The following is a 12,196-nucleotide window of genomic DNA, read 5'->3' on the forward strand; positions in this document are numbered from 1 at the left end:
CATCCTCTTTGGGCAAGTTCTGCTCCAAGGGTAAAAACGTAGCCCTGCCTCTGACTTCATGTGGCTAGAAACTCCTGATTTGGGAAGGGAGCTGGGGAAGGGAAATACACTGGAAAAAGAGGGTAGAACTTTAAAAATAGAAATGCTGCTTAAATGCCATATACTTGCTTACAGTGTTAGTACATAAGGAAAACAGTAACAGGATCCAGTCCTATGGAGCCTCTTGCTAACTTGTTCCACTGCTGCAGCCAGTACAACAAGGCAGCGACTCTCCAACTGTTTTTCCATCAGCCTATTTCTATTGAAGAAAGAGAGCTCAGGCTCCTCCCTTCCCATCTGCTCCAACTGATATTAATATCAATCAGCTATTAATGAAATATGAAGACCTACAGCTATAATGGGCCTGACTAACGCCAGGAGAAGCTTGTTTCCGCACCTGAGGTTTATCAGGCATGGAAAGACTGACCCAGGGGACTGCAGGAGGTATGGCAAGGTATGTACATTGGAGGGTGGGGAGACGAGCGACAGACGTGAGGATGCAAAAGAAACCAGCGTCCTGTCTGACTGCCAATTCCCAGGGCAGTTGCGCAGTAATCGGCTGCCTCTGAAATGGAGAAGCATGCACACAGAAGTTGCAAGAAGGGCACAAAACAAAATCCCATGTGTTTTTACAGATTCCTAAGGATTTTGGGCCTTTCCAGGTGGACAAAGCTGCCCATCAGGAAAGCAACTTGAGAAAGGAGGAAGGAAGTGTTCCCAGAAATCAGAGATGGTCCACAGCCATCTGAAGTGTCCAAGCAGTAAATCTGGAAAGTTACTCGCCAGCCAACATCATCATCTGTCCGTTATTTTAGTTATGGTCATTAAAAAGCAAAACACGACACAACAAGCAGAGAGAGATGAGACAGAAGATATTTTAAGGGCAAAATCCACTCTTAGAGAAAACAGAATGCTACCCCCGTCCCAGACTCCAGAAGCGAGACCTTCTGTGTTGACCTCCGAGCAATAACAGATAGCTGGATCCTTAGACAGCTAAGATTGCTGCTAAGCTTTCCCCACTGTGTTTTAGGCGAAGCATGGCTTTGCAGCATCAGGCATGCAGTTCTCCCACCATCTATTTTTCCCCAAGTTTTGCAATGGCTTTAGGCACTGGGGGACCGCTCAGTTGGCAGCTAAAGGGGTCTCTCCCAGCGGAGGCATGGCCCACCTCTCAGAAGGGTTTCTTGCTTCCATTTAGTCTCGCAAGGCAAGTACCTTTGTTTCTCCCGGGTGGGACGAGGAGGGATTTAGACTCAGCCAGCAATCTCTCTTCTTTCTCAGCTCCCATCTGTCCTCACACCCTGCTCCACTCCACAGCTGCTCCCAGCAGAGCGGCAAGATGCAGCTCACAAGCTCGGAAGCCCGGATGCACCCGAGCTTCAGAGCTGCTTCATGTCTCTCCCACTCCTGCCTCCTCTATCTCCTCTCCTGCGACACCCTCTTCTCCTGGAGCAGCAGATGTAGAGGACCGGTGGTAGGAGGCAGACACATTGGAGGGGAGCCCTGCTGCAGCTCTCCTCCGACAGGCTGAGGAGCCGCACAACGTGTGGAAACCGGCGAGGAGCAGAGCAGTATGCAAAAAGGAAAAAAAAAAAAAAAAAACATAGTGCAAAGCGACAGCAGTGGGTAGTGCTGTTCCTCTGGGAGGAACAGAACAGGGGGAGGTGAGAAGAACCAACTAGAGAGAATAGGAAAGGAACCAAAATGAAGAGGAGGAATAAAATGTAGAAGATGCAAAAAAGAGAAGCAGATGTTCTTGCAGCACTTATTCCCTCTGACATTCGTACCCAGCTCTTTCATCTTCCTCCAGAACTGGGAAACGAGCTGCTACGTGCTCCCTCCCCGTTCCCACCATCCTGACTCTATGCGCCACACATCAAAACGAGCCAAGGCCAAGAGCCCCAACACTGCTCCCTGGCACCGCAGTGGGGAAGCCTGGGGATAAGTACAGGCATGACACAAGGCTCTGCTATGGGACACGGCTAGGATCCAGCATAACCTGGTGAAGCAGCCCTGCTGTCCAGCTTCCTCGCCAGCCCTGCATTCAAATCACCCCCATCCCCATCTCACCCTCTATTTCCTTGTTTCATTAAATAATCCTCCTCCATCTACCCTGTACCCAACTCCACTCCACAGGTGCAGCAGAGAGACGCTGCGAGCCAGAGGAGATGCTGCCGGTTGCCTGTGCCCAGCGCCTCGCTCAGCTGCAGCTCCTCTGCAAGGCTGGCTCCATCCAAGGGGCTACCAGCCAGCTCGTCAAAGAGAAGAACTTCAACAATCCTTTACTCGAATAAAATGATCAGCTGGCCCTGAAGGCTTTGCTTAGACGCAGCAGACTGATCTAGCCAAGTGACTAACGGGTGATTCCCATCCTGAAAAAAGAGAAGGGACCTGGAGGTCCACATGTACAAACCCCGGCTCACATCCTGTCCCTGATGTGGCGGGGGGCAGGCTTGGAGCAAGGGAGCTGGCAACGTGCCTCACGCTGAAGCATCTCCTAGAATAGTTCCGTCGCAAGGAAAGAAGATGAGTCTTTATTTTTCTTCCAGCAGGCTTAGTTTCCTTCCTCTGGAATAGATCCTGGCTATCAGTTGAGGAGATCCCCTCCAGAAAAAGGCGCTGGAAACAGAAACTCTTTCTTCCAAACCCACAGGATGGAGTTGCCTGTGTCCCAGCGCTGCTATACTTCATCCTCGTGGGTGCTGAGGTTACTTCTGCCCGCAAGAGGACGAGCAGACTCGATGCTCCTGCCCTGCCACCCCGCAGCCCATCCCATGGCTGGCAAGGTCCCTGCCTGCTACCCCAGCTCCGCAGCAGCGAGGACCCAGCCCCACGCAGGGGGACAACGGGGATTTGCCTCCAAACCACCCGATTTTAATTTTGTAATTTATTCATGAATTCCACCAACTAGGGAGGAAAGGTGGTCGAGGTATTTTCTTCAAATACCCAGAGACGCAAGAGGGATGGAAGGGGGCAGGCGGCAAGAGGCAGCAGGGTAAGAGGTCAAACTCGGCAAACACCAGAAACCTGCGAGCCCCGAACCAGCCACAACAGTGACAACGGCTACAAAAATCCCGTTCTTGAGGCACAAACGAAATCCTCAGGCGGTTGCACTGTAAAAACACCTTCTGTCTCCTCTTTTAAAGAGTCACAGTCAAGACTCATCAAAGCCATTTAAAAAGCATCTGGCAAAAAGTTCCCAAACATTAAAAATGGCTCTCTTTATTTTGGCATGTCAAGATTCACAGCATGTAGCGGTCTGTACCAGCAAGAAAGGAGGGATGGGCCAACACATCCTGGTAAAATGAGAAAGAATACAAATCTTGGCTCCCCATGCAAACTGAACCAGAACTGAACTATGTCTGAGCGATGAAAAAAATCTTATGGGATTTCCAGCTCGTTTCTGTAGGCTCGAGATCAGATTCTGAACTACTGTGTTTATCCAAAAGTGAACCAGACCTTTGAATATTTGGAGGACTATTCATTGCTGAGCCGCGTTTTTCTTGGATGTCAAAAGCACGGGAAGTTCCCATGTTTTTTAATAGAGAAGAGGAATAAGGTGGGGGGGGGAGAAGGAAGAGTGCCTTTTTGTTGCTACAACATAAATAGTATATTGCATACAGCTGCTTGCGCGCTTCCCTGTGTGGTCAGCAAAACAGGGAACATATTTTAAGCTTGTTTTCCAAAACACCGTAGGACAAGCTTGCACTCAGAGGCCCATGAAATAAAGCCCCTGACTGTGGACATCTCACCACGCACCATCGGACGGACGCTCGCTGCTGTTGGGTGAATGGAGGAAGCAAAACATTGGGACAGCCCGAAACATGGGAAACTAATGCTACAAATCACATCTCTGCACTTCAAGCCTATGGCACAACCAAATTTAGCATAGCTTCTAAAAAGCTCAATTTTAAAAGATTCTGGTACAGCAAAAATAGGCGAGGTTCAGACGGAGGCGACAAAAATGATGAGAGGCCTCGGCAGATACGAGGAAAGATTGATAAGGGTGGGAGTGTTTAGTTTAGCAAGAGATGAGTAAGAGGGGAGATGATAAAAGTACACAAATTGTGACTCGGCCTGAGAAGGTACATCTGGCGCTATTTGCCATTTCTCATAACGCCAGAGAAAGGGGACATTGAATGAAGTCAGGAAGCAACAACAACAACAACAAAAATTAAAGCAGATAAAGGGATTTTTTTTTTTTTTCTTTCTTAATACACAACTCATAATTACTCTCTGGAACTTACTGTCACAAGGTATCACCAGTGCCAAGAGCATGGGGAGGATGCAAAGAAAGGATTAGACACTTGCACAGATGGTAATGAGAGCATTTACAGCTACCTTTGGATAAATCAGGGTACAAATGTTTATGCTTCAGGGCACGAGCCAACCTTTAATCGCTGGAGGCTAGGAAGAAACTCTCCGCCATGGACAGGTCCTCTTAACTGTCCTTCATGGGCTTCTGCCGAAGGACCACAGCCAGGGCTGGAGAGACCCCGTGTCCGACGGGATGCAACCGCTCCTGCCCCTCTGCCTTCTCGGGTACCTCCATCCCGCACCGCTGACCCCAAACCCCAAACCCCCAGCCCATCCCAAGCCCCCTCGACCCTCGGGGAGCCGCCGGACACAGGGTGGCTGGCCATGTCCCCCAGCCCAGCCCCTGCCCACGTCACCTGGCCCCAAGCCGCTCATTTCCTCTTTCTTCTTTGCACCACATTTAAGTTTCAGGTCCTTATTTCGCCAGCCCTTCCTCTCCCCGGTATTTCGACTGCCATTTTTTCCTCCCCCAAAACTAAACCCACAGCTTCAGTCCCTGCCACCCATTTGGGCTGACCCCATGGAGCCGGCAGGCGAATCCGGATCCTCCTCCCCGGATCCACCAGCAATGCGCAATACTTGAATGCAACTTCAAGATGTCAGGCAAATTTTCCTTTTTTTGATCTGAAGCTGCTCCATAGAGGGAACCTACGTCCCCGAGGAGGAGGACGACCCTCCTGCAGATACGGCACCTGCGGGGCAGGGGCAGTCAGGCGCTATTACGGACCGCGGAGCTCATCAACGCGCTGGAACTGACATGCGATTCGGGGAGACAAAGAAAGATTTTGAAAGCAAGTCAGTCTATTAAATTTATACCTACCTGCACAATGTGAAACAAACCACATCTTGGTTTCCTTTCATGTGCATGACAGTCTTAACTTGTTTCTTTTAATCCCATAAAAGCAGCTAAAGCATGCAACATGCTTCCCAGAGATGAGGCAAACCTGTATTTTACTTCCTGACAGCGATTTAGTTTATAGGGCTTTTTTTTTTTTTTCCAGGGAAGATAATGAGCATTGTCCTAAGCTGGCTTTACAAAGGAAATACTACACGCTACATGCTAGACACCTGGCATTTAAAAAAGAATCACATAAATTGACACTGTCTGTAACGGACCAAATACAGCTGCAACCCCTCGCGCTGCACAGACACCAGTATCGGCGGCAAAAAGATCCCAGCAGCACTCTCCAAGGCTTTCCTCAGGAGTCAGCACCCTTCTACAAATTCAAAGTGCCTCTCATTTAGTCAATCGTGCCCCAAGTAGGAGCGGGGAGAGGACCGGGGATGTGCTGAGGCAGAAATGACTACGTAATAAATCCAGCAAATCCAAAGGGGTGAGGCAGTAATCCATGGAAACGTTCCACACAAGAGGGGGTTTTAAGTGCCTTTAATTCCCAGCTGCAAACCCAATAAGCTGCCAGAAGGCGGAGACCACTGAACACAAGGGGTTAATGGCCTTGCTAAAGAAAATTATACACATAATTTCCTTTTATCATAAAACAATACGTTTATTATTTTCTGTGTATCTGTTAAAGGGCATGGCCTTCTGAGTGGAAAACAAAACACAGCTCGGTCACATGTTTATTTGCTTCAGCTACTCCCTTTCCCTTCTGATAAATAATCAAACATGCCATCCAGAAAAAACAAAACCAGTGAGCTGGGAAATTTGATGGTCATCAAATAGACTAAGATACCAAGAAAAGCAGCCCACTGTTCCCACAGTGAGTTTTCTGCCCCACACCTACACTAACATCTGAGTAAATAACTTCAGTCACTCTTTCCATTTTCCCCATGCAATTACTCCTACTGTTAAACAAATTGTCCTTAAGGCAGTTGCAAACACCATTTTTTTTTTTTTCCTGCAAAGCAGAACAACTTCTGAACGTTAAAAAGCCAGACTAGCAATATATTTTAAAAATATGTTTGTTGTACTTGCGGTTTGGCTGAACACACAGCTTGATTTCTCTCTCTCTCGCTCTCTTTTCTAGGAAGATGGGGGTTTACAGTTTAAAATTTTAAAGTGTATTTGGATCTCGGAGAGGCAGGAAAAGCCTCGAGGAGGATGGGTTTTCTCCATAGGGCAGGCAGTATATTTTCCATTTTCTCTTATGTTTCACGATGTATGAGCACCATGAATGCTTACCGAAAAAAAGTTACCTGCTATTTTGGTGGACTTTTGAGGGGGGGGAGAAACAACCGAGAAATATCAAGGAGGTTTTTAAGTCACTTGAACAGAGAGGGAAAAATCCAGCATACGTGTTGCAACACGGATTACCCAGAGGATCTACGCTATCTTCCAACAACCCCTGAAGACCATTCATACAACAATCATTAATACTGAAAAACTGCAGAGAAAATCCCTCACGTGAGAAGTTAACAACCATTACCCGGCGTGAGCACGCTTTCCCTTTCCTTTTGTAGTACCACAGGTCTAAACAATAGTAATATGAATGAGATAATAGCCATGCTTGTCTCAGCAGCCTGATTTTTATTAGCATGAAATTGGTACAAATATTAGCGAGGCTGGTTCGCAAGCGGTGCCAGAGCCACGATGCAAACAATTTGCGGAAAACAAAAAGCGACTCGGCGGGCTTGCACCTCTCTCTTTTGCTGCCCAGAACGGCAGCCACGTTTCCTTTTTTTTTTGGGGGGGGGGGGGTGTCTCTTCTTTTTTTTTTTTTTTTGGCCACTTGTGCAAACGCGAGGAGAAGCCGCAGCACCCGGCGAGCAGCGGGGACGATGACACATGGCTGCTCCCGCTCCAGAGGGACGTCGCAAGGCGACGGGCGCCCCGAAAGAGGACTTAGTCCTTGCCATGGCTCTCCGAAGCCGTGCCAAAAAAACCCACCCTCGTCGTCAACACCGCAGTAAACAACCTGAACCGGCTTCTTTTGCCTTAAACCCAAGCAATTCCCCTCTCCTGCGCTGCCAAGCTGCCCGCGCAAGGCAGCAAGTTAAAAGTTCAGCCCTGCCTGCACGCTCCTTTTCTCTCAGCGCTCACAGAGAAAATGAAGAGTTTAACAGAGTAAGCTCTTACTGTCCGCCTTTAGATTTCCGTCTTCGCGCTGGAGATGTGTTTCTGGCTGTTTCTGTGAAGCGGGGGCTGAAGAATGGTAAAAAGATGTTTGAATAAACAGGAAGTGCTGTGCAGCCGGAGCGCAGGCTGGAGGGAGACGGCGCTGGAGCACTGCCCTTCGCCGGCAGCCACCGGGTCTCTGCCTCCACAGTAGCAACCTCTGCTTTTACTAAATGACAAAGAAACCGCAAAGCATTCCTTCCCTAATTCTTCCCTTGCGAAGTGGCGAGATCGGCTGGAGCTCGCAGGTACTCTGGGAGTTGGGTTTAGCACTACACCAGGCGCAAAAATCTAGCAGTTCTGTGTTATCGAGTTCCCCGCCTGTAAGCAGAAACATGCAGAACTAATTATGTCCCCAACTAGACCAAACAGCAGCAAAAAGCACACCTCGCTTCCGCATCTAGGCAAATTCTTATTTGCACATAAGTTCAGCCAAGCTTGACTTTCCTACCCAGCACAGTGCTGTAACTTGCTCTTAAAGCCAGCTTGCGAGGCTGGCCGGGCTTCAGAGCTATTTTCTCTAACTGCTTGAATTGAAATATAAACAACCACCCAAAAAATGCAACTTGTCTCGGGCGCAGGACTTGCATCCAGCATCTCCGAAAGCGTGCGTTTAGCATTCGGGCAGATGCTTTCCCCTCTTCATCGTCTCCTTCCCCTCCCTAAAACAAACTACCTATTTAACTCGAGATGACTAACTAACCGTCTCCCCACCCAATTATCAAAGCCCTGTCTTCTGTCATACTGGTGACATGACACAGATATTGTCAAGAAAAAGTAAACTGGGGCTGGCACTCGAAGGCAGCTCGTGAAGAGATGAGCAGTCGAACAGCCATATTCAATAAAAAAGAGGAACAGGATTCCTTTAGAAAATGTATTGCTGTTGTGGCAACGTGCTTGCTGCCGCTGAAGGGACTGATTTGTTATTTAGCATGTAGTCTTGGACTGTCTGTCATTCTGGGTGCTAATGCTCTGCTAAAATAACTCATTGGGAGCTGTCAGTGGGATGTTTACATAGGCCCCCAATCTTTTCTTCATACAAGGAAATTTTTTACTGGAATTCATCTTCTTTTCATCTCACATTCAAAGCAACATCAGCTTGATAGACATGCAAGTCTGAAAGCAAATCCAGACGCTGAAGATAAACCGCCAGAGTATGACAGGCAGGAGCATCTAAAGCTTATAAAAATGAAGAGAACAGCATGTCGTCTGAGTATTACAATAGCAGAAATCAAGAGACATATTAGGTGGAACTGATCAGCCACAAAAACAGTTCAAAAGGCAGATCATAGAAACAGAAGACTAAGCTAGGAAAAAAAAAAAAAATTGGAAAGATTTGCTTTACAGAGGTATCACCTCCTTTCCGAGTACCACAGTGTTTCCGCTCCAGCACGTAAACTTAAGGGGAAAAAAAGAGGAGGGCTTGTGCCGTCTTCTACTAACTCAGCAGTTCTTACCTTCAACTCACCAATTAATTTGCCGAGCGTACGTTTCAATTACATGTTACTCAAAGAGAAATAAAAATAGGACACCGTGCCACTTGCGTCTAGCCCAGCCCTCCAAACCACCACAGGGATGGGGAACCTGTGCCTCTTCGTGAGGAAAGAGGGGAATCACATCCCCCCCCACGGCGCAAGAGGGGCCCTGGCCTCAGCTCCAGCCACCATTTTAGCTTGTGCGTCTTTCAAAGGGCTGAGTCTTGGGATGCTCTTGAGCTCTGCCTCTCCCACCGGTGCGGAAATATTAGTTCAGAAGATAATTTTATTTAAATTGAATTACGCGTGCCACGGAGTCCGCAGATACGTACCGAAGAGGGCACTTGCCGGGAAACAACTGCTGAAACTTTCTCTAGAAACCCATACATTTTTAATTTTTCTTCCCCAAATAAGCTTCTTACTCTAATTGAAGTCAGCAAATATAATGAAAAAGTAATTCTCAAACAATTTTGTACTTAGAGCTGTTTGTTAACAAACACTGAACGAGCAGCAGTGTCAGGTTAAAGGGCAGCAGGATTCCACATTATAATTTAGCCTGCAGTTATTTCTGATTAAGAACACCCTCCGGGACACCAAAGCAAGATCTTCTTTTGCAGCAGGCATAGCTTTTAAAATTAGCCTCTTCTCCGTAATAAAACCAACAGGAAAACTGTGGATTTAAAACTGTGTTAAGCAATTTGAAGTGGTGCAATCAGTTTAGGTCTCGCTTTCTGCAGAACACCATTCCCTGCCTTAGTCAAGTTACAAATGTAGAAATGCTTCCTGGATTCTGAAACTGTTGTAAGAAAGTCACCTTCTGTCATGCTTATGTAGCTATCTAATGTGCTAAAGGCTGATTATTTATCTTTAAACTGTACTAGTTTAATCTTTTAAGGTCACCACTAATCTGCTCCAACCTTTTAAAAAATAGCAGCTTTCAAGACTTACTGCTGGAATCACTAAACTCAACGCTGAATGTCGTTGTAACGGATACATTAGCCAGAATGAGTGCAGTTTTACAATGTAAACACCAAATATAAATCCCCACCGAAATGAGAAGAAAAATATGATCTCCATGCCAGGAGAAATGTCAGTAAATAAGACTAACACCATATTATTTCACACAAATATCGTTCCAAATCATGTTGCCATTTCTCTCTCCTCCCCCTCCCTTCCCAGTGCAAAACAGGCAAAACTTGGGCATAATTTAAAGGATCATTAGGTGCTTTTTCTTTATCTTTTCCCTTTCGCAGCAGCAACTTTGCATGCCCGCTGCAAAGCCTCACGACCGCATCTGGAAGTCACTGTAAGTCCAAAAACCCCCTCGCAGGTTATTTGTGTGCGTGTGCTGCACAGTGGCCCTTCTATAGTCTTTTTTCTTTTCCCCTAGACTTCTTCTGGACTTGAATGTCACAGTAGACCTTGAATGTGAAATGGCTTCAAGCTAATTGCTTTAATTGCTTGAAGATGTGCAGGCAGGTGAAACCCGATCCCCTTGGCCATTGTAGAGACCAGGAACAACACAGGAATGTTTACATAGTGGTTTGAGTTTAATAGACAGTAGAGCCGAGTTTCAGACAGCTAGCAAAAACACAGCTAATAGGTGACCTCTTAATGTAGTCCTCCTTTTCAAAAACAAAACACAATTTCATTTTATACAAGGCAATGTCCCTAAATGCCAAGGTTATCTGCTTGACTTTTTGAGCGAGCATGCACTGCGTTGCACCTGACATTTATACCAGAAACTCCATCCTGAATGCATTTCCCTCCACCTTAAAACAAAAAGCACTTTATGTGTCAGTCACCTTACAAACAGATTAGAGCTGGATGGGGTTTCCTAGTAAGTGCAGCCATTTTAATTTAAAATTGAGCGGTTTTCACCACTGTCGTACTCCTGTCGCCCCAAAAACACATGGCAGGGGACGTAACCCGAAACACCTTCCCCGCTGCATCCCTGCATCCCCTCACCTGGGCGCTCCCACCCTCCAGCGGGGACCAGCACAAGCCCTCGGTGGGGTCTTCTGGAAAGGCACGGTACGACTTTCAACAACTTCGACTGCTCTTCCAGAGCTCCCAGTACATTTGCTACACACTGTGAAGACACGGACTGGCTGCGATGCACTTTTTCAAAAGGCGCAGCTTGGTTTCACGCACGGCACAAATTCAGCAGCTCTTCCTCGGGCGAAACGCATCCTGACTGAGAACTACAGCATTTGGGGTCACTGAGAACCAGGCTTGCTTTCCAAGAATCATGAGGTAAGTAAAACACACTTGAAACCATCCAAAGACCGGCGAGCAGGTACAGCACAAGTGTAGAAAACAAAGCAGAAAGAGTGATTTTGGCAGTAGTGGTAGCATAAAGGTATTTACTGTAAGTCTAGTCCAAAAAACAAACACTGAAAACAGGTAATACCTAATACTCACTTTCCTGGCACAGGTGCTTCGAGTTTTGTTGCCAATCTCAAAAACGGTTAAAATCGCTTGCACTGGGTGAATTTGAGCAGGGAAATGACATGTATTACCTCCCAGGCAAATAGGAATAAATAAACTAGCATTTATGTAGGAAGGAAAAAGGGAAGGCAATCTGAGGAACAAGGCTGGAAAAAGCAGAAACGCACAGAGGCAGAGGAGGGGAGGCCAAACCAACGCGTATTTAGTACCAGCGAGAAAGGAAAACAACCCCCAACCTCACAGCCCTGCAAGTAGACGGCACTTCCAGTCTGATCGTTGCAATTCTGCTCAGAAAGCTTCAAATTCTCTGGTACCTTATGCTGAAATTACCACCCTCCTGGGCAGAAGCAAACAGAAGCAGGAGGAAGGCTGCTCCAGCCACTTCTGGATGCAACCGTGGTTCGTGGTTCGCAGGAAGACAATAGACGCTAGTTGCTCTGCTCTACCTTGCCTGTTATTCCCAATCCTCAGAAGCAAATGAGCAACTGATCTTAAATAATACAGAACAAAGGGAACAATAGGAGCTAGAAAGCAAGCTGGGATACTTGGGAACATGCCTCTTTCTCTTGAGAGACAATCTCACCGGCACGCACGCACGCACCGAGTTGTTGTCCCACGTCCCCCCACATCACCTCCGAAAAGCTCAGATTCCAGCAACCATGGGGTTTTAATAGATTTTTTCGGTACCGCCCCGAAAGAGGGGGGGGGGGAAGAAAAAGTTCAGAATAGGAAAAAAACCCCAACAGTGTCAATTTAAAGATTTAGTATAAACTAGTTCAAGCCCGTGGGAGGAACGCTAAGTGGAAAAAGTAAACACGGTCCCCCCAAGTAGTTCCCC

The 12,196-nt window shown here is 47.1% G+C and overlaps 1 protein-coding gene across 8 annotated transcripts in view; it reads right to left on the reverse strand.

Moving 5' to 3' along the window:
• The window catches only part of FOXP1 (forkhead box P1), a 394,018-nt gene that overhangs the window by 120,431 nt on the left and 261,391 nt on the right, over nt 1-12,196 (reverse strand). Inside the window, exon 1 of one of the 8 annotated variants that reach the window (XM_076346650.1) lies at nt 1,255-1,271. The exons of the other annotated variants lie outside the window; for them this stretch is intronic. The gene's annotated coding sequence lies outside the window, so the exon portion shown is untranslated. Of the gene's footprint in view, nt 1-1,254; nt 1,272-12,196 lie in introns of those variants that run through there. 8 annotated transcript variants of the gene reach the window in all.

The sequence above is a fragment of the Aptenodytes patagonicus genome, chromosome 8, assembly GCF_965638725.1.
Source record: "Aptenodytes patagonicus chromosome 8, bAptPat1.pri.cur, whole genome shotgun sequence".
In the NCBI taxonomy this organism is placed as follows: domain Eukaryota; kingdom Metazoa; phylum Chordata; class Aves; order Sphenisciformes; family Spheniscidae; genus Aptenodytes; species Aptenodytes patagonicus.